Genomic DNA, 27,431 nt, shown 5'->3' on the forward strand with positions numbered 1-27,431 from the left:
GCAAAAGTGTTTAATCTTTATGTAATTTAATCAGTCCATCATGGCTTCTAGGTTTTGTTTCAGGCCAAGGAATTTCTTTCCTACCCAAAGTTTATAAAGATATTATATATATCTTTTTATATATATATATATATTTACAGTTTTATTGTTTTGTTTTTGACATTTAGATCTTTAAACCATCAGTAATTTATGGATAGCCAGTTATCCTTGTGCTGTTTGTATTGAATAATCCAGTCTTCTCCTACTGACTTGAAATGCCACCTTGAGCATGTATGAAACCCTCTAAGTATAAACCCATTATACTTATTATTTTCTGGATTTGGTTCCACTCCACTGTTCTAGTTATCTTTTCCTGATCAGTACCACACTATCCTATTTACCATGTTTTATAGTTCTTTTCAGTGTCTTGTGGGCCAAGTCTTATTTTGTTACAGTTGTTATACAAAATTTTCTTGGCTATTTTCAAACATTTACTCTTTTAGATAAGCTAGAGAATCAGCTTTTAAATTTAAAAAATTCCATTGGGAATTTGATAAAAATCATATTTAGTTTACAGATCAATATGGGGAGAATTGGCTTTAAAAAATATTGAGGCTTCTTATTCAGATATGACTCTCCACTTACAGAGATCTTTGTACGTCCTTCAATAAAACATTATAGTATTTTTAAATTGTTTTGAACATTTCTTGTTAATTTTATTTCTAGGTATTTTATAGTTGTGGTTATTATGAATGGGATCTTTTTTTAAATTTATTTACTTATTTAGTTTTGGCCGCGTTGGGTCTTCGTTGCTGCGCGCGGGCTTTCTCTAGTTGCGTTGAGCAGGGGCTGCTCTTTGTTGCGGAGCACGAGCTCTAGGCGCGCGGGCTTCAGTAGTTGTGGCTCGCGGGCTCTAGAGCTCAGGCTCAGTAGTTGTGGCGCACGGGCTTAGTTGCTCCGTGGCATGTGGGATCTTCCCAGACCAAGGCTCGAACCCATGTCCTCCACATTGGCAGGCGGATTCTTAACCACTGCGCCACCAGGGAAGCCCTGGGATATTTTTCCATTACATTTTCGATCTGGTTCTTGCTGATACACAGTAAAACTATGATTTATATATATTCCTCTTGTATCTAATATCTTTTATTAATATACTTTGTTTATTTAACCTCTCCTTCATTTCTGGGCATTAGGTTGTTCCTAATTTTGATGGTCACAGTTAGCTATAAACATCTTTAATCAGGTAATTTTTCCCTCTAAATTTCTTCCCGCAAATGGGAAAAACAGATTAAAGGGATATGTGACTTTATAGCTCTTACTGCATAGTGCTCTGAGGAATCTCCTGAAGGGCTCTCCTACCTTTCCAATTCTACCTGTAACAACATCAGCACATCAGTAGCAGTGATGAAGGTAATGGCAACAAGGATGATGAGACTCTTTGTTGAGAGCTGGGTATTTTGCTTTGGGCTTTCTGTGTCATTTCTCATTTAATCCTCATGACAGGTCAATAAGATGCTGTTACTATCAGTCTGTACAGATAAGGAAATAGGGCAAGAGAAGGAGGGTGACATATGTGGGCTCACAGCTGGTAGGAGGCGAAGTCAGGTGTGTTGTGTTCCATGGTCAGTGCCTTCTCCCTGTGTCTTCTCCAATATCCGTTCTTTCCATTTTCATTTACATTTGAAACTTTAAAAGGTATGAGACCTGAAAGTTGTTTTATTTTGCATTTATTAACTAATAAATAAGCCATTTAATAACATACTTGTTAAACTGCTTTTTCATCTCCTTGACTACTTATCCAACAGATGTTAATTATATATTTGTAACAACTCTCTATATGTATTGGATAGAAAGTTTTTAAAGATTATATTTTCCCCTGTACCTTTACAAAGGTCCTTGGGTTTTCTTTCCCAGTGAGTCTTCCTTTCCTCTATTCTAATTTATGTCTCCTGTAAATACTTCTTATCTGAAAATTCTATTACCAGCATGTAGAATAGTATATTAAGTGTGGTTACATGGGACACATCATCTCATTAATGTACTGAATGTAGTAGTAGTACTACTAGTAGTAGTAATAGTTAATAATAACAGCAGCTTTCAAATACTGTTTACCAAGTGCTAAGGATGTTATATACACAATCTTCAGTTAATCCTCACTATAATGTAATAAGATATTATCCTTTACAGATGAAGAAATAGGCTTAGATTTATCAACTTGCCCAAGGACATACAGCTAACAAAAGGAAGGCCTGTCATATTTCAAAACCGTGTTCTTAATGACTATTGTCTGGCCCTTCATTACATATAAAGTTGACTCTCTCTTTGCCAAAAAAAAAAAAAAAAAAGGAAGAAAGAAAAAAGAAAAGCTCTTTATCAAGTCAAGAATAAAAAACCTTCCATACCAATTTCTTTCTCTTAAAAAAAATGTTTTTTAGTTATTTAGAATGAATTTTTTAATTGATGTATAATGTTATAATTCATGTATTATAAAATGAGCACCACAATAAGTCTAGTTAACATCAGTCACCACACATAGTTATAAAATTTTCATGCCAATTTCTTAAAGGCTTTAGATCAAGGAGATTTGAAATAGTATCACATATTCTCCTAGCATTTTTTCAAGAACTTTGCCATCTCCCTCGCCTGTCCTAGCTTCTCCTGCCACTTGGGGTCTCTGAGCATTGCCACACTGGCCTCCAGGGGGCACTGTTTCCCCTTTAACATAGTGGCTCAAGCATTTGACTCTCAATTCGATGGAGTAGGGATTAGACCAGGGAAAAAATTTAAACAAAAGTTTACAAAGGGCTTCAGAAGAACAAAAGACAAATGAGTACAGGGAGTAATATACAACTGGATAATTTGGTTCATTGAATGCAGTGCAGGCATTTCAGTATTTGACACTGTAAAAGGATTCCTCCCTACCTTGCTTCCCACTACACGTACAAACCAGAAGCCAGTTTTCTCTACCCTGCATCATGTCCTCAAGCAAGCAAAAAATCTCAAAAACAGCTCCAAGGTTGGTAAGGCTAGGTCCAGCTATGGGCTTCCTTCTAAATTCTAGTTTCCAGTCTCAGTATCTGCCTCTTTCCTACATGCCAGACACTAAGCATGCCAGCCCTTTTCAGGGAAGATAGCATTGCTGACCCCTGGGCTGTTGTTGGGAGATGGTTATCTCTCACGCGCCTGCATGTCTTGCTCGGGATGCCCAGAATGCAAGGCCCTGACTGCTTGTGTTACTTATCTGTTACTCCATAGCAGATTACTCTAAATCATAGAGGCTTAAGACAACAATCACTTATTTTCTGACAGTTTCTGTGGATGAGGAATCTGGGCACGGCTTAGCTGGGTGCCTCTGGCGCAGGGTTGCAGCCTTGCCTCTGACAAGGGTATAGTCAAGGTGCTGGCCAAAGCTGCAGTCATTTCCAGGCTTGAGTGGAGGAGATTCTGCCTCCAAGCTCACTCACCTGGCTGTTGGCCAAAGACATCTTCTTTTCCTTGCCATGCAGTTATCTCTATAAGGCATCTCACAACATGACAGCTGTCTTCCCAGAGAGTGAGTCAGTGAGAGAACATAAGATAGTGCCCAAGACAGAAGCCAGTCTTTTTATAACCTCATCTCAAAAGCAACATCCCATTTCTTGTGCTGTATTCAGTTAGTTAGAAGTGAGTCAGTAAGTCCAGCCCACAATCAACTGGAGGGAGGGGTGTCACACAAAAGAGTGAACATTGGGAGGCAAGTATTGGGAATACTGGGGACCGTTATGGGCTGTCTTGGAGGCTCTCTACCACACCACTGTACGCAAGCCATTTCTCATGGTTGGGTTTGCAGTGGGCAGTCTTGAGGGATGAAGTAATATCTCCTTCTGGGACAAAGGACAAGCTTAGCTTGCTGCTTGCTAGAAAAGCAGTGGGTTCCCCAAGTTTATTGTTCCCCAGCTGCAACACAAACCCACTGCACATGTGGCATCTCTCTGGGCCCCTCCATGTCACCCGTGTGGAACTTGGAGACAAGGGGAATTGATGCAGACATTCTGATGCTCATTCTTTTTTTGATGTGCTGTGAATAATAAAGTTCTTTTTCTCTCACTCAGCTGTCTCGTGTCTTCTTCCAGCATGACAGTTTGACTGAACAGGACAGCCTCATCAGAACTGTGTACAGAATTGTGAGACCAGCATTCACACAAGAGACCCATGTACATATCCTTCATTTTATTTGACAAATACTTATGTAACCAGGCAGGTATCCTTCTAAGAGTTTGTGAATATAAACTCATTTAAGCCATGAGGTAGGCACTATTAAAAATTCCTGTTTTGGGACTTCCCTGGTGGTGCAGTGGTTGGGAATCTGCCTGCCAATGCAGGAGACATGGGTTCGAGCCCTGGTTAATAAACAGGCAACTGTTTATTAACTGTTTATAAGCAGGGCAGGTCATGCCCTGCTTGCCTCTCACTAAGACTGATTGTCAGTTGCCCCTTTCTGCACCTTTAAAGCCGGAAGTGTTGCATCTCTCTGACCATTCTTCCACAGTTGCATCTCTTTCTCTCTCTTCTATTGCCTCCCTCTTCCACTTTTTTTTATTTTAGAAATACCACATCTTTATCCATTCATCTGTCAATGGGCATTTAGGTTGCTTCCACGTCCTGGCTATTGTAAATAATGCTGCAATGAACATTGGGGTGCATGTGTCTTTTTAAATTATGGTTTTCTCAGGGTATATGCCCAGTAGTGGGATGGCTGGGTCATATGTTAGTTCTATTTTTAATTTTTTAAGGAACCTCCATACTGTTCTCCATAGTGGCTGTATCAGTTTACATTCACACCAACAGTGCAAGAGGGTTCCCTTTTCTCCACACCCTCTCCAGCATTTATTGTTTGTAGATTGTTTGATGATGGCCATTCTGACCGGTGTGAGGTGATACCTCATTGTACTTTTGATTTGCATTTTTCTAATGATTAGTGATATTAAGCATCCTTTCATGTGTTTGTTGGCAATCTGTATATCTTCTTTGGAGAAATGTCTATTTAGGTCTTCTGCCCATTTTCGGATTGGGTTGTTTGTTTTCTTGATATTGAGCTGCATGAGCTGCTTGTATATTTTGGAGATTAATCCATTGTCAGTTGCTTCGTTTGCAAATATTTTCTCCCATTCTGAGGGTTGTCTTTTTGTCTTGTTTATGGTTTCCTTTGCTGTGCAAGAGCTTTTAAGTTTCATTAGGTCCCATTTGTTTATTTTTTTTTAATTTCCATTTCTCTAGGATGTGGGTCAAAAAAGATCTTGCTGTGATTTATGTCATAGAGTGTTCTGCCTATGTTTTCCTCTAAGAGTTTGATAGTGTCTGGCCTTATATTTAGGTCTTTAATCCATTTTGAGTTTATTTTTGTGTATGGTGTTAAGAAGTGTTCTAATTTCATTCTTTTACTTATAGCTGTCCAGTTTTCCAAGCACCACTTATTGAAGAGGCTGTCTTTTCTCCACAGTATATTCTTGCCTCCTTTATCAAAGATAAGGTGACCACGCACCTACAGTCAACGAATCTATGACAAAGGAGGCAAGGATATACAACGGAGAAAAGACAGTCTCCCTCCACTTATATGCACATTTTTGTCAGTAAGTAGGTACTACAGTACTGCACCATCTCTAGTTGGCTGAATCCATGGATGCAGAACTGTTGATACGAAGGGCTGCCTAAAAGTTAGCCACGTATTTTCAGCTGGGGTTGGGGTAGGGGGTCAGCACCCCCAACCCCCTTGTTTTTCAAGGGTCAACTGTATATATATATATAATTTTAAATTTTACCATGTATTGTGTTATTACTGTGTGATTATCTCACTTAATCGTAACAACTTTATGAAGTAGGAACTACTTTCCTGAATGAAAAAAACTGAAGCTAGGGAGTTAGGCGATGTGCTTGGGTCCAGAGCTGGTAAACAGCAGAGTGAGATTCAAACCCAGGACTGTTTTCCTCTAAAGCCATGTCCTTAATCACTACACTGTACTGAAATTTGTTCAAATTGTATTTTTCTTTCTACTTTCTAAGAAAATGTTTATGATAGTGAAAATTGGGTTTTTCTGTTGGAGGGATAGCCAGTTAATAGTCAGTAAATAACAGTTAAAAGTCCAATAAAGATACCGTCTCTTTATTGCCTCTATGTGCTGCTTACCATTTTCTAAATGGAATTTTATATTACCACAGACTTTTGTAACTAATTTTGACTTTTTATACCATGCCCAAAGTTTCTGGACTGTTAATATTGCTTGCTTTTTAAAAAGCCAAACGGGTATAAGTTCCTCCAAAGGCTGTGAGCTTTGGGCTTTGTTTATTTGCAGAGTTTAAAAATAAACGAGACCTCAGGAAATCACGTGATCCAGTTTCTTGCCTTGAATACCTCAAATCACCACATTTTCTTGCTATTTAGGGAAATGTATAGGATTCCATTTTAAGCATATAGGATCATTCTATGATCTAGTTTCCAGAAGTAGTTTCCTCTACCTGTTTTTCATATGATTGTTCTCCAATGCAAATAAGTAGCAATTAAAAATAATTTACCCCAATCATGGGTTAAAATTACAAGTAACGAGATGCAATTTGAAAGACGTGGTTGAAGTCAAATACCATGCCTGTAAAACTTCCAAACAGATGGTACTAGGCTTGAAGAAACAACACAAGGCAAAAGTGGTAAGATAATTAAAAATGCAGTGTACTGGGGGCTTCCCTGGTGGTGCAGTGGTTAAGAATCCACCTGCCAATGCAGGGGACACGGGTTCAAGCCCTGGTCCAGGGAGATCCCACATGCCGTGGAGCAACTAAGCCCGTGTGCCACAACTATTAAGCCTGCACTCTAGAGCCTGCGAACCACAACTACTGAAGCCTGCGCCCAGGTGCAGCAATGAAGACCCAACACAGCCAAAAATAAATAAATAAATTTATATTTTAAAATTGCAGTATACTGAGGAATACAGTCAATAGTGAAGGCAATCTACGTTGCATAAAGAAAAAATTAAGGTGTTTTTCTCATTTTTCGTATGTTATATCAAGGATATAAAATCCCCCTTGAAAGTACAGTTCATCTTTGTACCTTGAAACTTCCCTCTGCACACCCTCTCCAGCATTTATTGTTTCTACATTTTTTGATGATGGCCATGCTGACCAGTGTGAGATGATATCTCATTGTAGTTTAGATTTGCATTTCTCTAATGATTAATGATGTTGAGCATTCTTTCATGTGTTTGTTGGCAATCTGTATATCTTCTTTGGAGAAATGTCTATTTAGGTCTTCTGCCTATTTTTGGATTGGGTTGGTTTTTTTTTTGTTATTGAACTGCCTGAGCTGCTTGTAAATCTTGGAGATTAATCCTTTGTCAGTTGCTTCATTTGCAAATATTTTCTCCCATTCTGAGGGTTGTCTTTTGGTCTTGTTTATGGTTTCCTTTGCTGTGCAAAAGCTTTTAAGTTTCATTAGGTCCCATTTGTTTATTTTCGTTTTTATTTCCATTTCTCTAGGAGGTGGATCAAAAAGGATCTTGCAGTGATTTATGTCATAGAGTGTTCTGCCTATGTTTTCCTCTAAGAGTTTGATAGTGTCTGGCCTTACATTTAGGTCTTTAATCCATTTTGAGTTTATTTTTGTGTATGGTGTTAGGGAGTGTTCTAATTTCATACTTTTACATGTACCTGTCCAGTTTTCCCAGCCCCACTTATTGAAGAGGCTGTCTTTTCTCCATGGTATATTCATGCCTCCTTTATCAAAGATAAGGTGACCATAGTGCGTGGGTTTATCTCTGGGCTTTCTGTCCTGTTCCACTGATCTATAGTTCTGTTTTTGTGCCAGTAGCATACTGTCTTGATTACTGTAGCCTTGCACTGCTGGTGGGAATGTAAATTGATACAGTCACTATGGAGAACAGTATGGAGGTTCCTTAAAAAACTACAAATAGAACTACCATATGACCCAGCAATCCCACTACTGGGCATATACCCTGAGAAAACCATAATTCAAAAAGAGTCATGTACCAAAATGTTCATTGCAGCTCTATTTACAATAGCCAGGACATGGAAGCAACGTAAGTGTCCATCATCAGATGAATGGATAAAGAAGATGTGGCACATACATACAGTGGAATATTACTCAGCCATAAAAAGAAACGAAATTGAGATATTTATAGTGAGATGGATGGACCTAGAGTCTGTCATACAGAGTGAAGTAAGTCAGAAAGAGAAAAACAAATACCGTATGCTGACACATATATATGGAATCTAAGAAAAAAAAAAAGGTCATGAAGAACCTAGGTAAAACGGGAATAAAAACACAGACCTACTAGAGAATGGACTTGAGGATATGGGGAGGGGAAGGGTAAGCTGTGATAAAGTGAGAGAGTGGCATGGATATATATACACTACCAAACGTAAAATAGATAGCTAGTGGGAAGCAGCCGCATAGCACAGGGAGATCAGCTCGGTGCTTTGTGACCACCTAGAGAGGTGGGATAGGGAGAGTGGGAGGGAGGGAGACGCAAGAGGGAAGAGATATGGGAACATACGTATAACTGATTCACTTTGTTATAAAGCAGAAACTAACACACCATTGTAAAGGAATTATACTGCAATAAAGATGTTAAAAAAACAAGCAACAAAAAAACTTCCCTCTGTCTTAACACAGGGCTTTGCAGAAGAAGTGTTTGTTGAATTAGTAATATTTATATTTACATAAGATTGCCTTAAAAGCACCTTGCAGATATCTAGAAGAGAAAATAAGTCATAAATGGTTTACTTAAACTACATAAAAATTAAGTAGGTGTTCAAATGACAAGTTTCAGATTCAAGTCCCCATCCACAGTGGATCATTACATATGTAAAGGCCAGGTTTGGAGATGGGGGAAGGAGTTGAGAAGCAGGTGATAGTGTGGAGTTTAGTCGTGGGAATAGGTCCTTTTATACGTTTCATAAATGATTTAAACTACTGATCTGGGTGGGGATTATATTTTTAATTTCTACCTCCCTGAACCTAGCACAGTACCTGGCACACACTAGGCACTAAACAAATAGTTATTGAATGAAGAATGAAAAGAACAAAAGGCATTAAATTCTTAGATGACACCAAACGAAGGAGTAGGAATGGCGAAAGGTAACCGACAACTTGCTTTTTGAAAATGCACCCCATCTTTAAGAATGTTTCTGCATGCACACCCCTGTATAAATTATGTAATTGTGACCTATAGCAATAGATTGTACACATAGTACAATATAAACCCCAAATTTAAAAATATGAAATAATCAATATATTTAAACAATTTAATGGTATTTGATTAATAGTATAAGAGCGTTTTGCTTTCACTTGATGTTTTGTTACTTGGTATGTTATTCCTTTTTAAAATTCTTGGCTTAACTCTTCTTGATATCGTGATTTGCAGATCTGGTCCTAAGGTTAGATTATTCTAATACTACATTTTAATAGCTATCATAACTGGAAAAGATATTTCAACAAGATATTTAGATTTAAATGGAAGAAATGCATTCTTGTTGACTGTATCTATTAAAGTACTCATTTTCTTTTTTCGATCTCATCAACCAGTTCTACAAAGGTTTATATTGAAGTTTGACTAGTAAATTTCCATTTTGCTTGCTATCAATCAGCAATTCTTGCAAACTACAGGCATACCTCACTTTATTGTGCTTCACTTTATTGCACTTTGCAGATACGGCACTTTTTACAGCTTGAAGGTTTGTGGCAACCCTGTGTTGAGCCTGTCTATTGGCACCATTTTTCCAATAGCATTTGCTTACTTCGTGGCTCTGTGTCACATTTTGGTAATTCTTGTAATATTTCAAACTTGTTCTTGTTATGGTGCTCTGTGATCAGTGATCTTTGATGTTCCTATTGCAAAAAGATTATGGCTCACTGAAAGTTCAGATGATGGCTAGCATATTTTAGAAATAAAGTCTTTTTTAAATTAAGGTATGTACTTTTTTTAGATATAATGCTATTGCACACTTAATATACTGCAGTAGAGTGTAAACATAACTTTTATATGCACTGGGACACCAAAAAATTTGTGACTCACTTTATTGCAATATTTGCTTCATTGCAGTGGTCTGGAACCGAACCTGCAGTATCTCAGAGGTCTGCCTGTGACTTAAAAGAATTTTATCTTTTCAACAGATGAATTTAAGACCCACTGAAATCCATTATTTGGAAAATATTTAAACAAATAAAAAATTGTTTCCAAAATTTTTAAGCGTGCATATATTAGTTTTAATAGGACACATGCACTGTTTTTTGCAACAAAATTACATTTTTCCAAATGCTTTTAAGCCCAAGCATCTTGAATACTATGATAGAAGATAAAGAGTTTCCACAATGACTCCCCATCTCAATACAAAATATTATATAGATTCTATTGAAAGGATTAGTTTTTACAAAATTAATCACATCAATGACACAAAACTGCATCACACTGATGATGGATGAATGAAGGTTTCCCTTCAAGTGGAAGCGCACCCTTCTCAGGATACCTCGCAGAGCATACGAATGACTGACAGAGGACTGTATGAGCATGCCAGTGGCAGTGCATATGTTGAATAATACAGCTTAATTTCTTCCTTTTTAGGTAAAACAGAGACGGTCCGTGAATTACAATGGTTCACCTTACGATTTTTCAGCTTCACGATGGTGTGAAAGCAATATGAATTCAGTAGAAACCGAACTCCAAATTTTGACTTTTTATCTTTTCTGGGGCTAGGGATATGCTGCTATGATCCTCTCTCGTGATGCTGGATAGCGGCAGCTCCTGGTCAGCCAGGCAATCGGGAGGGTAAACAACCCATACGCTTCCAACCATTCTGGACCCAGAAAACTATTCCATTTTTCACTTTCGGTACAGTATTCAATGAATTACATGAGAGATCCAACACTTTATTATAAAGTAGACTTTGTGTTAGAGGATTTTACCCAACGGTAGGCTAATGTAAGGATTCTGAACAGGTTTAAGCTAGGCTTGGCTAAGCTATGACGTCTAGTAGGTAGGGTGTATTAAATGCATTTTAGAATATTTTCGACTTATCATAGATTTATTGGGGATGTAACCCCATCGTAAGTTGAGGAAGATCTGTTACACACTGGGATATCCTCTTTCTCAACTGTAGTAAATTGTCTTGAGTACTCCTAGGATTTGTACCCTCCACTTTGGATGTCTTGTCTTAACAAATGTGATGAAATTAAAAATATCCAGGAAAAATAGTTTTGGTAAAACAGGTGCAGAGGAGTTCAATAGGGTAATCAAAATAACCTCTTAAATATAGTTTGAGAAGTGTAAGTATGCTAAACAAGCATCTAGAGTTCTGATTTTAAAGTCTAATGATGAAATATAATTCTAAATGTAAGAATAATTCTAAGTTGCATTATAGGAGTGTGAATTGAAGGGCTGAGAGAATGCTCTCACTATACTAAGGACTTACCCAATCGTTTCAAAGAAGATTCCATGTCTCATAATGGGCATCTCATCTAAAAAAGAATGTGGAGAATTTGGAAAGAAGTTGTACGAGAGTTGTAAAACATTAAAAAAAGAGAGAAAAAGAGGTGTAGAAAAAGTTAAAAGAACTGAAGCTGTTTATTCTAGAAAACCTAGGGAATTTAAGGGTGTTCTGGTATATGAAGAGTTATAGTCCTTTAAGTTCCATTTAAGCCTTTGACATATCTGGTTGAGCCAGACACAGATACCTTAGGGAACTAGATGAGGAAATAACAGCAATGCATGCATCTCTTTAAGCCAAAGGCTATTAAGACTTTGCCATATGAGACAGGTTCAATCATTAATTGCACATAGTTAACAGTAAATAACTGAGTCACCAAATGAATGGTGTTTAAGAAAGCTATTATTCTATACTGATAATTAACTAAAATAATTATTATCTTCAAAGGCTACTTAGTAGGTTTGAGCTCAAAGGCCTAATATGATTCTCTGAGGGACACAGGAACTCCTGACAGGACTTATGTAAATAAGCTACTGTCAACTAACAACAGACACAGTTTATGTATGTAACAGACTATCCAAACAAGAGAGAAAAAAACAAAGAGGGAAAATGAGAAAGAAAAAAGGGGCAATTTTTATTTTGTTCTTGATGCTCATAATAACTAGATCGGAAGATAATGAGATTTCCTTAACAGGGAAGGATAATAGTTTTACTTCAGATAATGGAATGTTCTTAGCAAGATTTAAAGCAATTTCTAGCAGCTTTTTAATCAAAAAGCTGATGCTAGCAGTTTAGGTGGTTTGATCTCCTAACGCTTCCCGTTGGTTTTTTTCATGAGTCTAATATAGAAAGTAAGAAAGTTCTGTGATCTGAAAAGCCATGGCCGCAGGCTCAGCGGCCATGGCTCACGGGCCCAGCGGCTCCACGGCATGTGGGATCTTCCTGGACTGGGGCATAAACCCGTGTCCCCTGCATCGGCAGGCGGACTCTCAACCATTGCGCCACCAGGGAAGTCTTGAAAAGCCTTATATTTGACCCTAATATAATCTTGCTTTAAAATGGAGTTTTCTTTTTATTACAAACACACCTGAACTTTAGGCATTTCAGTTTTGAGTTTGAACATGGCTAACTTGGCCCAAGAAAGATGTTGAGCTTTGAGCCACTCCCACAGGCAACACACAAAATGAGCATGCTCTGAACTGTTTTCCAGATCAAGGAAACAGGGTAATTCTGCTTTGTGCTAAGGCAATATAAACCGGTCTGTTTCAGTTCCCGTGAGGATCTGAGTTATTCTAACTATACTTTGCATTGCTTTATTAAATTGCTTTGCTCAAAAAATTCAATAAATTGGTCATTTAAACTCATATTCTCACCTATTTTTACAGCAGGCTTTTCTTGTTAATTATTTTCTGAGCCAATTCATGGCTAGGACTATGCCTTAAACGACTTTCCCAATAAAAATGGCTTTCTCTTTTCTGAAGTTGTGGGATATTACGGTTGGTATATCAATGGATAAACATAGCTGGAAACTATAGCAACAACTCATGATGTCTGACCCACTGAAGTAGGTGAGTCTGTAGTAGAATGAAAGAAAAGGTGCTATAAAAACTATGCAAATAACATGAATCAAAAACATCTTTCCTGGGCTTCCCTGGTGGCGCAGCGGTTGAGAGTCCGCCTGCTGATGCAAGGGACACGGGTTCGTGCCCTGGCCCGGGAAGATCCCACATGCCGCGGAGCAACTAAGCCCGTGCGCCACTATTGAGCTTGCACTCTAGAGCCCACAAGCCACAAATACTGAGCCCGCGTGCTACAACTACCGAAGCCTGCACGCCTTGAGCCCGTGCTCTGCAACAAGAGAAGCCACCGCAATGAGAAGCCCGTGCACCGCAACGAAGAGTAGCCCCCTCTCGCCGCAACTGGAGAAAGCTCGTGTGCAGCAACGAAAACCCAATGCAGCCAAAAATAAATAAATTTTTAAAAAAGATCATAAACCAGAACTCACTTAAAAATAAAAAACAGGCACTCATCTCATCATAACATATTATTTAAAAAGAAATACTGTATAACCTGGTTAGGTAGTTTTTTGTTTTTGTTTTATGTTTGGGTCAATAGTTTACAGTATTGACAGTCCAGTTATCTAAACTTCTGAACATAACTATATCTTAGTATTTCTTTTATGATTTTTTCCTGTTACTTTTAGGACTTCTACAAAAATCCCAAAACTCTAAAAACTGACCATTCTTTATAGTAGTGCAAATGAAATACGAAATACTGGCATTTTTATATCTGTGTTAGAGCTAACAATAATGATGATGACAATAGCAATCAACTGATAATATGTTCCAGTCATTCTACTAGGTTCATTTGATCCTCATAGCAATTTCATGAGATAAGCACTATTACTATCTGTTTTACTGAGGAGAAAAAAATACTGTTATCATCCTTACGTTCCTGACAAAACCTTTGCTTGCAGAGGTGAAATAATTTGTCGGAAGTAGAAAGTGGCAGAGCCACAACTTAAATTTGGGTCTGTCCGATTCCAAAGCTTGTGCTCATAATGTCTACATTATAGATATAACAGATGAACACAACATTTGCCCAATCTGCATGAACTGAATCATATTTTCAAACAAAATACTGGAATCCAGAGTCTAACAAAAAACTTTCTCTATTTAAAAAATGTACTTACATGAATTTACATGAAACCTTTTATAAAGGCATAAACATCAACTAGATATTGCTGAACATTCAACAACTTTTACACTGTAAACTTAAAAGAAATTGGAAACATAAAGGAAAAAGGAGATATGATCTTTATCTATAGGTGAATATGATTGATCAAAATGATCAGCCTTAAAGTGTGTCCTTTAATTTTAAATGAAAAAACCCTTCAATAGTTTGTGAATATATTTATGACCTCTAGTGTTCTGAGAAATCAAGCTATTAAATTGCATCTCTCAGATTATAAAGGCAAAATACCCAACGTTTTATCAGTTGAACGTCACCCACCAACTTTTGTCTTGAAGCATTTGTGGGAGTTGGAGGGTGTGTGTGTGTGTGTGTGTGTGTGTCTATGTGTATGTGTGTGTGTGTGTGTGTGTGTGTGTGTGTGTGTGTGTGTGTGTTCTTCACGGCAGGAGGACAAATTTATCTTGGAAATATAATGGTTCCCAGATGTTTGTTTTTCAAACAAAAGAAAAAAGAAGTTGAAAAGTGGTGATAGCCAGGTATTTGTCTCTGAAGTGAGAATGATATGATTCCACTTGGAGTTCATTGTCACAAAAGTTCCTTTTGTCTGAGAAATTTTTCAGCACTGTGACTATGGCTTTAGTTAAGAGATATCACTGATCACTTATTGATTTTGTTTCAAGAGAGGAACTTCTCTAGCTTCTCTGTGCTTTATTGTGCAGATTGCTTTGTATGGATCACGGTAAAAACATATAAAGGACCACTGGCAATGTGTTGATTAGTATCTACTGGATTTTAGAATCCACTGTATTTTATATCCATTTCTGTATGCCACTGAATATCACTGTTTAGAAAGTTTTGTAGGATTATTATGTTTTGAACTATAAAAGTATTTGATTCACAAACCATTTTCTTTAAGAAGGAGAAGGCCATACAATGTTAATTGACATCAGAAATGAATATTCTTACCTTTTCTGTGAGACTAAATTTTTGAATATTTTAAATATAAGGAAATGTCCCCTGAATTTAGGGAAGCCACACATAAATCAGTTCTTCTAATTACCTTTATTAGTTCGTTTGTTCATAGATTTGTGGCAAGTTCTCTACAATCATATGAGCTAAAGTATAGGTCACTGACTCAAAATCTGAAATACGATATGCACGTGGGATTCTTTAAATAGTTGTTTGAGTCTATCTTCAAGTGACATCTGATAAAACCTAACTGGTTGTGGGGCAAAGCCAAAAAGCACTCTACTTCAAACTCTTGACCACTTCACTCCACACCCATTTAATCACGCACACATTCTGTACCTCTCTTCACCCTGTCTGGAAAAAAAAAGATTCATATGGCTCTAAAATGCAACTTCTGTATTTAAATAGCCAGAGTAATAAGAAGCTGTACAGTGTGCCCTCAGCTGACTTGGAGATTAATGCAATGCCAATATACACACAGACACACGCACACAGACACACACACACACAGAGGATCCAAAAAGAGGTGTGGAAAGGAAGTTTCTCTGTATAAAGGATCTGCCAATCTGTGAAAGCGCTCTCCTGTCTTACAAAGGCCAAAACTCTGCTGATGAAAAAGTAGAAAACTGTTCAGAGAATGCTAAATGAAGCATAGCTGTTCCCCTGAATTATCTGGATACTTATTCACCTCTCTGAGTGTCCAGTTTACACCCCATCACATGCCCTCCAGGCCACTCCCGGGTGGCTCTCGTCTCTCCGGGCGTCCGGCGGTCCTGCTCCCTTCGCGCCAGGTTCAAGTTCCCCCGCCGAGCCCGGGCGCTAGGGCCCACGCCGTTCTTGGGCCCCTGGGCATTGGTCACTATAAGCTGAGCAGCGGGAAACAAACGAAGAGTATGAGCCTCTAGGCGGGATCCCGCGGGGTCCTATGAACTTTGCGCCCACGGCGAGGGGCCGGACCTCGCGCTGCGCCGGGGCTCTCGCGCGGGTTCTCGGGGAAGCTGGAGGACAGCGGGTCTCCGCGGCGGGGGCACAGCTCAGCCTGCGGCTCCTTCCCGGTGCCAGCCGCCCCGCAGCCGGGAGCCGGCGCCTAACCCGGAGCACGGCCGGACGGCCAGCTCTCCCCGGCGGCCCCGCGCACCCTGCGGGAGGAGCCGGCCGCCGTGACGCGTCAGGGAGGAAGCGCCAGCGCCCGGCGGCCCTGCCGGGAAGGAGGAAGCGCGAGTGCGCTCGGCTCCGCGCCCGCCGCGCGGGGAGGCAGCACCACGGAGCCGGGTAAGTGCGGAGCCGCCGGGACCCGAGGCGGGTGGGCGGGCGGCAGGGTCCGCGCGCTTCCGGGCCGCAGTCAGGCCCCTCGGGCAGGTGAGACGGTGCGGGGCGAGGGGAGCCCGGGCCTCGCCTGCTGCCTCTTCCCAGAGATAACGTGACTTTCCCGGGTCCCCTGGCAGCACCCCCTCCCTCAGCCTGGAAACCTCCGAGTTGGTCGGAGGGGAAGAACCATACCCCCGGCCCAGCCTTCGGCTCTGAGAGTTTTGTGGTCTTTGTTTCCTCGAGGTGAACTCAGATTCTGCCTTCCTATTCCTAAACGCCCGAGTGGTGTCTTGGCGCGGGGGGCGGGTTTTGTTAACCCGTGAGCGGTTTCGGAGCGTAGAGGAGCCGGGAACCGGGGGGTGGGAGATCCCACCCACGCCACAACCTGAGGTCAAGAGTGGATGCGGGTCATCTGTGAGCAACCGGGATGGAGGAGGCCTCGGAGCGGAGGGCATGGAAATCATTAACCTGTTGTCAGCGGACCTGTAGTCTGCGACTTCCGTGCGTGGCTGCCCTTTACGTTCCCTGTGATTTGAACCCCTTCTATGCCTTTTAAAGTGCATCTGGCTCTATAGATTCCCACCTTAGCATTGGTATGTGCCATCTAGAAATGCTCTGAGATTTTTAGATTCTGTCCTTTTCAGTGGTGGTTACTTGGAAAGATAGAAAAGAGAATTCATCTCTTGAGACTTAAACTCTTTCATTATTTAATTTTGCAGTGATCTCTGAACCATGATTAGAATTTCAGTTCTGCACAAGACTCTGTAGGGTACACTTGAGGTGCAGGAATAAATACAGAGCACGACAGTTTCCAAAGCTTTATCAAGGTAAAAAAAAAATAGTAGATCGTTGTGTATTTTGATTCTCTACTTTGTCACTAGGTTAATAATTCACCTGACCAATCTGGGAAGTGCTTTATTTATTTATCAAACACTTAGATAGCTCTTACATGTGTTAGGCTCTTTCTAAATGCTTTATAAATATTAACTCAAAATGTTAAATTATAGCAGTTCTAACAACGAAGAGGCCATGCATACTTCAGTTCCCTGAATGTCATTGCAAGAGCTAGAAACATTAGAGGAAGTTTCAGGCATATTTTAGGACTGGGTGTGCCTTCTGGCTCAAGCCACCACCCCTCCACTCCCTGGGGGAAGGGAGTCTGGAGCCAAGGGAGTGAGACCTCTTCCTTGCAGATCTCTGGCCACATGCCTAGCATCTTCCGTAACATGGTCTTTCTCATCTGCCATAGTGCCCATCCTTAGCTAACTCTGGAGAGACCAGAACTTCCCCCTTTCTTCAAGTGCCACTGCACTGAGGCTAATTTTGTTTCCTTCCCGATATGATTGACAATTTATTTGACTGTAGCTTATATTTTAGGGTCGGACTGAACTTGAAATGTACCATAAAATAGAACGTTTTTGTTTGAACACATCAATGTAACAAATAATGCTTTGTAATTTTACTGCCATTTGCTGCAGGTAACACTGAGTTGATGGATCAACCTTCTAGGTAACCATTTTGTGATTTGCAGATATGTAGAGAGCATATTTTCCAGGATTAAGTGTCCTCTTCAAATGAGTGCCTTGGCCTGATGGCCAGATTGAGACCCAAAATGGTGAATAAAACAAACACGGTTCTTGTCATTATGGTGATTATGAATCTAATGTCAAAATCTGCACGTCATACTAGCTTTCTCTCTCTGTTTCATATATTTAAATTTCCAGGGAGATGATTAAATGACACTCTAAGCCTTATTTAATAAGATTATGAAGTGTCTCCCAGAAGCAGGAAGGCTCACTTTCCTCTGATATAATTTATGGCACACAGACATTCATGAATTCAATTCAGCCAAATGACAACTAACACTTTCATGGTTTACAAAGTCCTTCCAGGTATACTTATTTGCTCTTCAGAGGGTCCTTGTGAGGTTGGTAGCCATTTTTTATTCCTTTTTTTACAGATGAGGAAACTGAGGCATAGAAATATTAAAATGCTTTATCCAGGGTGGCACAGCTGGTAAGAGGCAGAGCTTGAATGGAGAGCAGGTGTGTGGACAGTGTCTGGCACATGCCAGCCTGTAATAAACATTTGTGGAATAAATGATTCCCAATGACTTCAGATTTCTTGCTATTTCAAAACATTATGCCTCTCAAACCCCTTAGTTGATTTGTGCCTAAGAGACTGCCAGGCCTAGTCCAATGTTTCTCTGTTATTTCAAACAGTATCTGCTACAACATATTTTCTACAAAAGGGATGAGATGGAATGCCCTTTGGACTCATTTCTTGGGATTTAGCATCTCTGTTTTTTTTTTTTAATTAATTTATTTGGCTGCGTGGGGTCTTAGTTGCAGTACGCAGGATCTTCCTTGCAGCATGCAGGATCTTCTCGTTGCAGCATGTGGGATCTAGTTCCCTGACCAGGGATCGAACCTGGGCCCCCTGCTTTGGGAGCGTGGAGTCTTAACCGCTGGGCCACAAGGGAAGTCCCTCATCTCTGGTTTTTGAAAAAACAAATAGGTTTTTAATTTTTTTTCCTTTCTCAAGCATCCTACTTTTTTCCTCTGAATTGGAGAGAGTTAAGATTGGACACATAGATTTCATGTTTGTGTTGACAGCTTTCTTGTCTCTCCCTGCTCATTTAAGGTCATTTTTAAGGACTACAAATCACTGTAGGTTTTCAACGTAAGTGAAATGATTCAGCTACCTAGATTTACGATCAAGTTCACATACAGTGACCATAGGTATTGTAATTTGTTTTGAAGTGTCTGACATCACTACTGTGTTTTTTGAAGTATTGCAATTACTTTAATATAAAGGGTCTTTTAAAAAACAACAACAACAAAAAATCCATCAACTTTTTATCCTTCAAATATAACTCTGTATCCTAAAGTATGTTACCTCCAGATGGATAACTTTCAATGAGAGAGGTCAATATGGCCATTACCTAGTGGGAGGAATTGGGAAGGGCTATCGAGAAACATGAGAGATGGAGTGGCCCTTCCCATGAGGGATACTAGACGGTAGGAAACCCTTAATGAAGCCAGACCAAGTCATCTGCCTGTCAGCCTTCTTCTGCGTGGGGGTGGAATAAAATACTTTTGAAACCTGCCTTGTTCAGAAACCACTTTACCTTTTCCAATCCTCAGGGTTGGTTTTTTTTTTTTCTCTTTTAAAAAACTTCATGTAAATTACTGACTAAACTGCTGATTCATGAAACTCAAATTATGTAACATGTTATTCCTGACAGAAACAGCTCCCACATTATTTTAAGGGACTCAGTGTCTCTGTTTTCCTTTACCTATTGCATTCCTTATAGTGGAATCTTTGTTCTCATTTCACTTTTTTTTTTTTTTTTTTTTTGCGGTACGCGGGCCTCTCACTGTTGTGGCCTCTCCCGTTGCAGAGCACAGGCTGCGGATGCGCAGGCTCAGCGGCCATGGCTCATGGGCCTAGCCGCTCCGCGGCATGTGGGATCTTCCCAGACCGGGGCACGAACCCGTGCCCCTGCATCGGCAGGCGGACTCTCAACCACTGCGCCACCAGGGAAACCCCCTACATCATTGTTTTTGACAGCTGCATAGTATTCCACTTTGTAGTTAATAATTTATCCATTTTGTATTTCTATTATCTATATGTTCTTTTAAAAATATTTAAATCACCAAAGTAATATTTTTAAGAAAAATTCAAAGAAAAAAGAAAATAAGTATCATCAGTAAACCTACCACTCAATAATCACTATTAGCATTTTTTTTTTTTTTAAAAAAAAGACACATTTATTCAGCGTCACGATCAGACTATTACATTTAGCAATCAACAGCATGGGTGCAAAAAAAAAAAAATCTACATTAAAACCCTTTGTTGGAATGCTTTACACTTTCCACAGAACAGAAACTAAAATAACCTGTTATACAATTAGTCACAAATACAGTCCTCGAGTTTTTTTGCCCATACACATGAGTATTGTCTAAAACATGTCTTCTTTGTAGCAGCTAGGCCCTGCCACCACTGTGCTTGGCTGAGTTCACAAATCTGTTGTAACCTGTAGCTTCCCTGTCACTTCTCTGGCTCTCCTCTCCTGCTAAGCTTTGTTTCCTGGCAGTAATCAAAACCTCCTGCCACTGCCATAGCTACTGCTGCTGCTGGAACCACCATAGCCACCTTGGTTTCGGGGTTTGGCAAAGTATTGGCCTCCACCACCATAGGGGCCAGAACTTCTGCCTCCAAAGTTTCCTCCTTTCATGGGTCCAAAATTTGAAGACTGATTGTTGTAACTGCCAAAATCGTTGTAGCTTCCACCACCTCCAAAATTGCTTCCATCATTACCGAATCCATTATAGCCATCCCCACTGCCACCATATCCACCACCACCGCGGCTGCCACCAAAGCCACCTCGACCGCTGAAGTTTCCTCCACGACCAAAGTTGTCATTCCCACCAAAACCACCTCCACGACCACCACCAAAGTTTCCAGAACCACTTCGACCTCTTTGGCTGGATGAAGCACTAGCCATCTCTTGCTTAGATAGGGCTTTCCTTACTTCACAGTTGTGGCCATTCACAGTGTGGTATTTCTGAATGACAATCTTGTCTACAGAGTCATGATCATCAAAGGTTACAAAAGCAAAGCCTCTCTTTTTGCCACTGCCTCGGTCAGTCATGATTTCAATCACTTCAATTTTCCCATACTGTTCAAAATAATCTCTTAGATGATGTTCTTCAGTGTCTTCTTTAATGCCACCAACAAAAATCTTTTTCACAGTTAAGTGGGCACCAGGTCTTTGAGAATCTTCTCTTGAGACGGCCCTCTTTGGTTCCACAACTCTTCCATCCACCTTGTGTGGCCTTGCATTCATGGCCGCATCCACCTCCTCCACAGTGGCATATGTGACAAACCCGAAGCCTCTGGAGCGTTTGGTGTTTGGATCCCTCATTACCACACAATCTGTGAGCGTTCCCCACTGCTCAAAATGGCTCCTCAGACTCTCATCGGTTGTTTCAAAGCTCAAACCTCCGATGAAGAGCTTCCGCAGCTGTTCGGGCTCTTTGGGTGACTCTGACTTAGACATAACGGCAGTGGAGGGTGGGGAGAGACGTCAACGATGCTTACTCGGCGGCGTCCACGAGCAGAAAGAAGCACTATTAGCATTTTAGAGTATATCCTTCTAAACTTTCATTTGTGTGTGCATATCCATATTTCCAATGACATTAAAATTTTTCTTTTATGCGGGCTTGCTTTGTTGGTTAGAGAATCATGTTTATTTAGTCAACCAACGTCATAGATTCCAGGCACTTTTGAACCAATTATTTTACTACATTTCCTGGCCACCTGCCATTCCCCAAATCTGGATAACACTACTGGAAATTTATACTACTGCTCATAAAGAGGATGAGATAAGGGTGTGTGGATGGACAAATCCATTCAGATCAGCAAAAAGCATATATCCTTTTGATGGAGGTCAGTCAATATTCTAAGTACATCTAAAATACAAGATATTTAAGAAGAGAAATGATAGAATATTCTTATATCATAGATTATGATCACTAAAGGAAAAGCAGAAATAATGGACCTGAACGAAGGAAAAAATGTTGAATTCAGTTAAAAATTAGAACAGTTGAACTTCAGATGTTTTGAAATAGTCTCCTAATGATAAGTACATTGTTTGGAGTAATTGGTTTAACAAAGCTCCCTCCAATGGTAGGAATAAGTGACCTTGAAGTTTCTTGTGATCCTCTTATATTATAGGCTATCTCAGAGTTAGTAACACTTGATTTAGTATAATTTCATGCATACAACTCTCTAGTTACTAACCCCACCAGTTTTTCCAGACAGCATCTGTCTGGGCTAATCTCTCCACGCCCTTTTTCTTCTCCCACAGCACATGTGCACAGGCTGTCGCCCACACTTTTCTCTTATATCCTTTTGTGGCTTTCCTCCACTTTCTGAGAGCTTAGTCCCCCTTTTAACCTTGTTCTTTTTTTCCTCTTCTTCCAGCTTTTGCTTTAAGAAAATTTCTCTCTGTCCTTTCTCCATCGCACTTTCTTCATTTTGGTCTTGAGCAAAGAAGATACTAATCATGGTGATACAGTTAAGAACAAGCCTTTAATAAGGAAAAGGAAAGCTTTTAGTTTGGGAGGAAAGGTAGATATTATAAACTATAAACTAGTAGTTGAGAATACCCAGTAATTTCTTTCAGAATTTCCACAGAAGTCTCCACCCACCTCCTCGCCTCTAAATAAGCTGTTTTTCCTTAAGCACTGGCATGTATGATAAAATTTAAAACCGTTTATATATATATTTTTTGGTTCATGTCACTGCAGTAGCATTGTTTTGTGCTATTTTTTTTTCCCCATTGAAGATGTTAGATTGAGTAGAGTGTGCTTTGGTCTTGAAAGCTCACTTCTAGGTAAAATCACTGATTCCTTTAGGAAATACATCTGAAGTTCTAGATCTCTGGTTTAAAAACAATCTCTTTGTTTTTAAGTAAGTTGAAGACTAAGAAGGTTATCTGAGACCAGAGGTTAGCAGTCTTTGAGAAATGGTGTATCAAGGTTCCAAACCCTTTTCTTCCAGACTTTCATCAGCAGAGAAATGTATTGGTGAGAAGCACATGAAGATCAGCCTTCCATCCTTGGGAATTAGAGAAGAAACAATGCTGGCTGCAGGAATATTAAGGTGTCCTTGGGGACTCTCTCAAAACGTGCATGTTGGGGATCAAGCCCAGGTAGCTGACTTCATACCAACTTCAGCTCACCTGTAAAGGTGCTTGGGCCAAACATTATGAGGAGCTCAGTACCAAGGCAATAGCTACTTAGGTTACACTGAGAGTAAAGGCCTATTTTTTCATAAACATGAATGAAAAAGGTTTTGAGAAGACATTTTTATTCTGCTTCCAAACAACATGGTGCTAAAATTGATGATGCCTTAAACATGAAAGCACTGTATTATTTGCTTATTTGAACCTGGACCACTGTTAATAAACACTCAGAAGTTAAGATTATACTATAATTTTTAAAAAATGGTTGTTGGTTTTGTAGTTCTAAGTGTACATAGTGGTGCATAGTTTACATTTTTTCAGCCCATTTTGACATCAGTACCTTTCTTTTTTCTAATTCATCTCCTTTGACCCCCACTCTGTCTTCTCATGAATATTTGGCTTAATTTATTTTTTTGTCTGTAGGAAATGATTTTTTTTTATTTAATGGAAGTTAAGATTCTCCAATATTTTAGCAGAGAAGAGTTTTTAAGAGATTTATAAGACTATGCCCCTTTTCCCCTTTGATTTTTGTCTCTGCCATAGATTTCCTTTATTTCAAATTCCTACTAACATTAACATCATTTTTTAAAAAATTTTATTTATTTTTGGCTGCGTTGCTGCATGCGGGCTTTCTCCAGTTGTGGTGAGCGGGGACTACTTTTCATTGTGGTGCACGGGCTTCTCATTGCGGTGGCTTCTCTTGTTGTGGAGCACGGGCTCTAGGCATGCATGCTTCAGTAGTTGTGGCTTGCGGGCTCTAGAGCGCAGGCTCAGTAGTTGTGGCGCATGGGCTTAGTTGCTCTGTGGAATGTGGGATCTTCCCGGACCAGGGCTTGAACCTGTGTCCCCTGCGTTGTCAGGCAGATTCTTAACCACTGAGCCACCAGGGAAGTCCCTATTTATTGTCTTTTTGATGATAGCCATTTTAATAGGGGTAAGGTAGTATCTCATTGCGGTTTTGATTTGCATTTCACTGATGATTAGTGATGTTGTGTATCTTTTCATGTGCCTGTTGGCTATGTGTATGTCATCTTTAGAAAAGTGTCTGTTTGGGTCCTCTGCCCATTTTTTTATTTGGGTTGTTTGTTTTTTGATGTTGAGCTGTATGAGTTCTTTGTATATTTTGGATATTAACCCCTTATCAGATATATCGTTTGCAAATATTTCCTCCTATTCAGTAGGCAGCCTTTTCATTTTGTGGATAGTTTCCTGCCCTGTGCAAAAGCTTTTTAGTTTGATGTAGTTCCATTTGTTTATTTTTGCTTCTATTTTAAATAAGGTTTCCTTTATTCATTTTCACACTTTCATTGGAACATTTTAGGATAAAATTTTGCCTTTGAGATGTAGAATGATATATATAAGTTGCTACTTCTGTGTAGAAAAACAAGAAAAAATATATTTTCGCTTTGTCCAAGCATAAATAAGGATACATAAGAGATTAACAGTGTTTCTGTCTATTTTGGGGATTGGGTAATGAGAACTGGGTGGGTGGGGACAGGAGTGGGAAACAGACTTTTCACTGAGTCTCTTTTATATTTTCTTTGTTTTTTAACCAGGTGAATATATAAACCACTGTAAAAGTAGTTTTAAAAATTGTCTGTGGGTTTGGTGATTTTAGAAAATAAAGGTTGGTTTACTTTTAGTTTTCAGATAATTCTGCTCTTTTCAGTACAAGCTAAACCAAATAGTTTCATTCAGCACGATTTTTGTAGTTTTTGAAGAGCAAAGAGTTCTAATATTTATTTTGTACCTACCATGTTCTGGGTGCTTTAGAGACTTTATTTTATTAAATACTCATAATAACTCCGTGGTGTAGGTGGTAGTTTCATTTTACAGATGAGCAAATTAGCGTTTAGTGAGGCTTTGAAGGTGGCCATGTGTGGCCAACACGGGGCAGAGCTGATCTGATCAGGTCTACCTGGCTTTACCAGGGGGTCCCCTGTGCTTTTGAGAAGTGGGTAAAGGCTGACTCCCCTCAAAGCCCCTCATCAGAAAGAACAGGCAGAAATGATTTACAGGTAACTCTGATTACCATCTGCTGATGAGGCAATGGTTAAATGAGTTTTGAAAACTGGCTTTTCATTTTTACTTTATGGTTCTGAGATGATATTAATGTTTTAATCTAGAAACTGCTGCCAGGCTTCAGGAAGGAAGCTACTGAAAATGTTTTAAATATCGTATATTTCTTCCCTAATAGAAAAGAGCTTAAAATTCTAAATTTAATTGCTGGATATGTTAAATTTTCTTAACCTATAGAATTTGAATGTCTTATGTTTGATCTGCAGAGCTGTCAAATTCCTACTGTTAGCAACCAGTGCCCAATGAACTTTGCCAACACTGACAAATGCTGTTGTCATATTCTGAAATCCCTTAATGGTGATAACCAGCCCTATTTATATTAATCCTTGGAAATAGAGCCATCAGCCAGTACAGTCTATCATTTTGCTGATTTATGTTGGGTATTAGCTAACGCAAGTATATTGTGTCTTGGCACATAGTGGGATGAGCTCTTGTTTAACTAAGTAGGAATGAAAGAACATTTTAGGTCTGAATTCCTATGATTCTGTTATGTAATAAAATATATTTATGTTCTGGGCAAAGATTGTGAGAAAGATACTGAGGAAATTCAAATGACAAGAAAAGTTTAAAATGTCACAGAAAGTGAATGGAGAAGACAGAATAAACCCATAGCATACAGTGGAGTCTCTTACACTTAATACAATACATTAAAGAGAAAAGCAGCTTTATTGAGACTTAATTGATATGCCATTAAATTCATCTTTTTAAAGTGTACAAGTCAGTGGTTTAGGCACAGAATTGTGCAGACATTATCACTGTCTAATTCCAGAACGTTTTCATCATCCCCTAAAGAAACCCTGGACTCATCAGCAGTCACTCATCCCTCATTCCCTGTCTACCTGTTCCCATCTCCCCCCAGCCTGTGGCAATGATGAATCTACTTTCTGTATATATAGATTTGCCTATTATAGATATTTCATAAAAAGTGGAACCTTATGGGAATTCCCTGGCAGTCCGGTGGTTAAGACTTGGCGCTTTCGCTGTTATGGCCGGAGTTCAGTCCCTGGTCAGGGAACTAAGATCCCTCGAGCCGTGACCAAAAAAAAAAAAAAAACAACAATGTGGAATCTTATGATATGTGGTCTTTTGTGACTGGTTTATTTCACTTGGCATAATGTTTTTAAGGTCCATCCACATTGTAGCATGTAGTACTTCATGTCTTTTTATTGCTGAAAAATATTCCATTTTATCAATATACCATATTTTGCTTATTCATTCATCTATTAATGGACAGTTGGGTTGTTTCCACTTTTTGGCAGTTATTAGTAATGCTGCTGTGAATATTCATGTGAAGTTTTTTGTATGGACATCTGCTTTCATTTCTCTTGGGTGTATAGCTAGCAGCAGAATTGCTGGGTCATGTGTAACTCAGTTTAGCTTTTTAAGGAATTGCCAGACTGTTTTCCAGTATCTGCACTATTTTACAAGCCCACCAGTAAGGTAAGAGGGTTCAAATTTCTCCAGATCCTCACCAACACTTATTGTCTGTCTTTTTGGACTTTAGTCATTTTAGTGGGTATGAAGTGGTATCTCATTGAGGTTTTGATTTTCATTTTCTTAATGACTAATGATATTGAGCATCTTTCATGTGCTTATTGATCATTTGTAACCTTCTTTGGAGAAATGTCTTTTCAGATATTTTTTAATTGGGTTATTTGTCTTTTTTTGCTGAATTGTACGAGTTCTCTACATATTCTGGATGCACATTATATGATTTACAAATATTTCTTCCATTTTGTGGATTTTCTCTTTCACTTTCCTTATGGTTTCCCTTGAAGCACTAAAGTTTTTAATTTTGATGAAGTCCAGTTAATTTATTCTTCTGTCACTTGTGCTTTTGGTGTCATGCCATTAATCTAAGAAATTATTGCCTAACCCAAGGTCACAAAGATTTACTACTGTATTTTCTTCTAAGAGCCTTATAGTTTTATTTCTTACTTTTAGATCGTTGATCTGTTTTTTTAGGTTTTGTTTTTTGTTTTTTTGTGGTCCGCGGGCCTCTCACTGTTGTGGCCTCTCCCGTTGCGGAGTACGGGCTCCGGAGCAGGCTCAGCGGCCGTGGCCTACGGGCCCATCCGCTCTGCGGCATGTGAGATCTTCCCGGACTGGGGCACGAACCCATGTGGCCTGCACCAGCAGGCGGACTCTCAACCACTGCGCCACCAGGGAAGCCCTATCT

General features: G+C 39.5%; 1 protein-coding gene and 1 pseudogene across 5 annotated transcripts in view; one reads left to right on the forward strand and one right to left on the reverse strand.

Moving 5' to 3' along the window:
- Window positions 1-16,123: 16,123 nt before the first annotated feature.
- The window catches only part of SGK3 (serum/glucocorticoid regulated kinase family member 3), a 114,619-nt gene continuing 103,311 nt past the window's right edge, over window positions 16,124-27,431 (forward strand). For 4 of the 5 annotated variants that reach the window (XM_060127485.1, XM_060127475.1, XM_060127480.1 and 1 more), the window contains exon 1: window positions 16,124-16,383. The gene's annotated coding sequence lies outside the window, so the exon portion shown is untranslated. Of the gene's footprint in view, window positions 16,384-17,138; window positions 17,247-27,431 lie in introns of all 5 variants that reach the window. The other variant, XM_060127477.1, reaches the window with a different exon arrangement.
- LOC132508140 (heterogeneous nuclear ribonucleoprotein A1-like) lies at window positions 20,175-21,546 on the reverse strand (annotated as a pseudogene).

This window comes from Lagenorhynchus albirostris, chromosome 17 (assembly GCF_949774975.1).
Source record: "Lagenorhynchus albirostris chromosome 17, mLagAlb1.1, whole genome shotgun sequence".
Lineage (NCBI taxonomy): Eukaryota > Metazoa > Chordata > Mammalia > Artiodactyla > Delphinidae > Lagenorhynchus > Lagenorhynchus albirostris.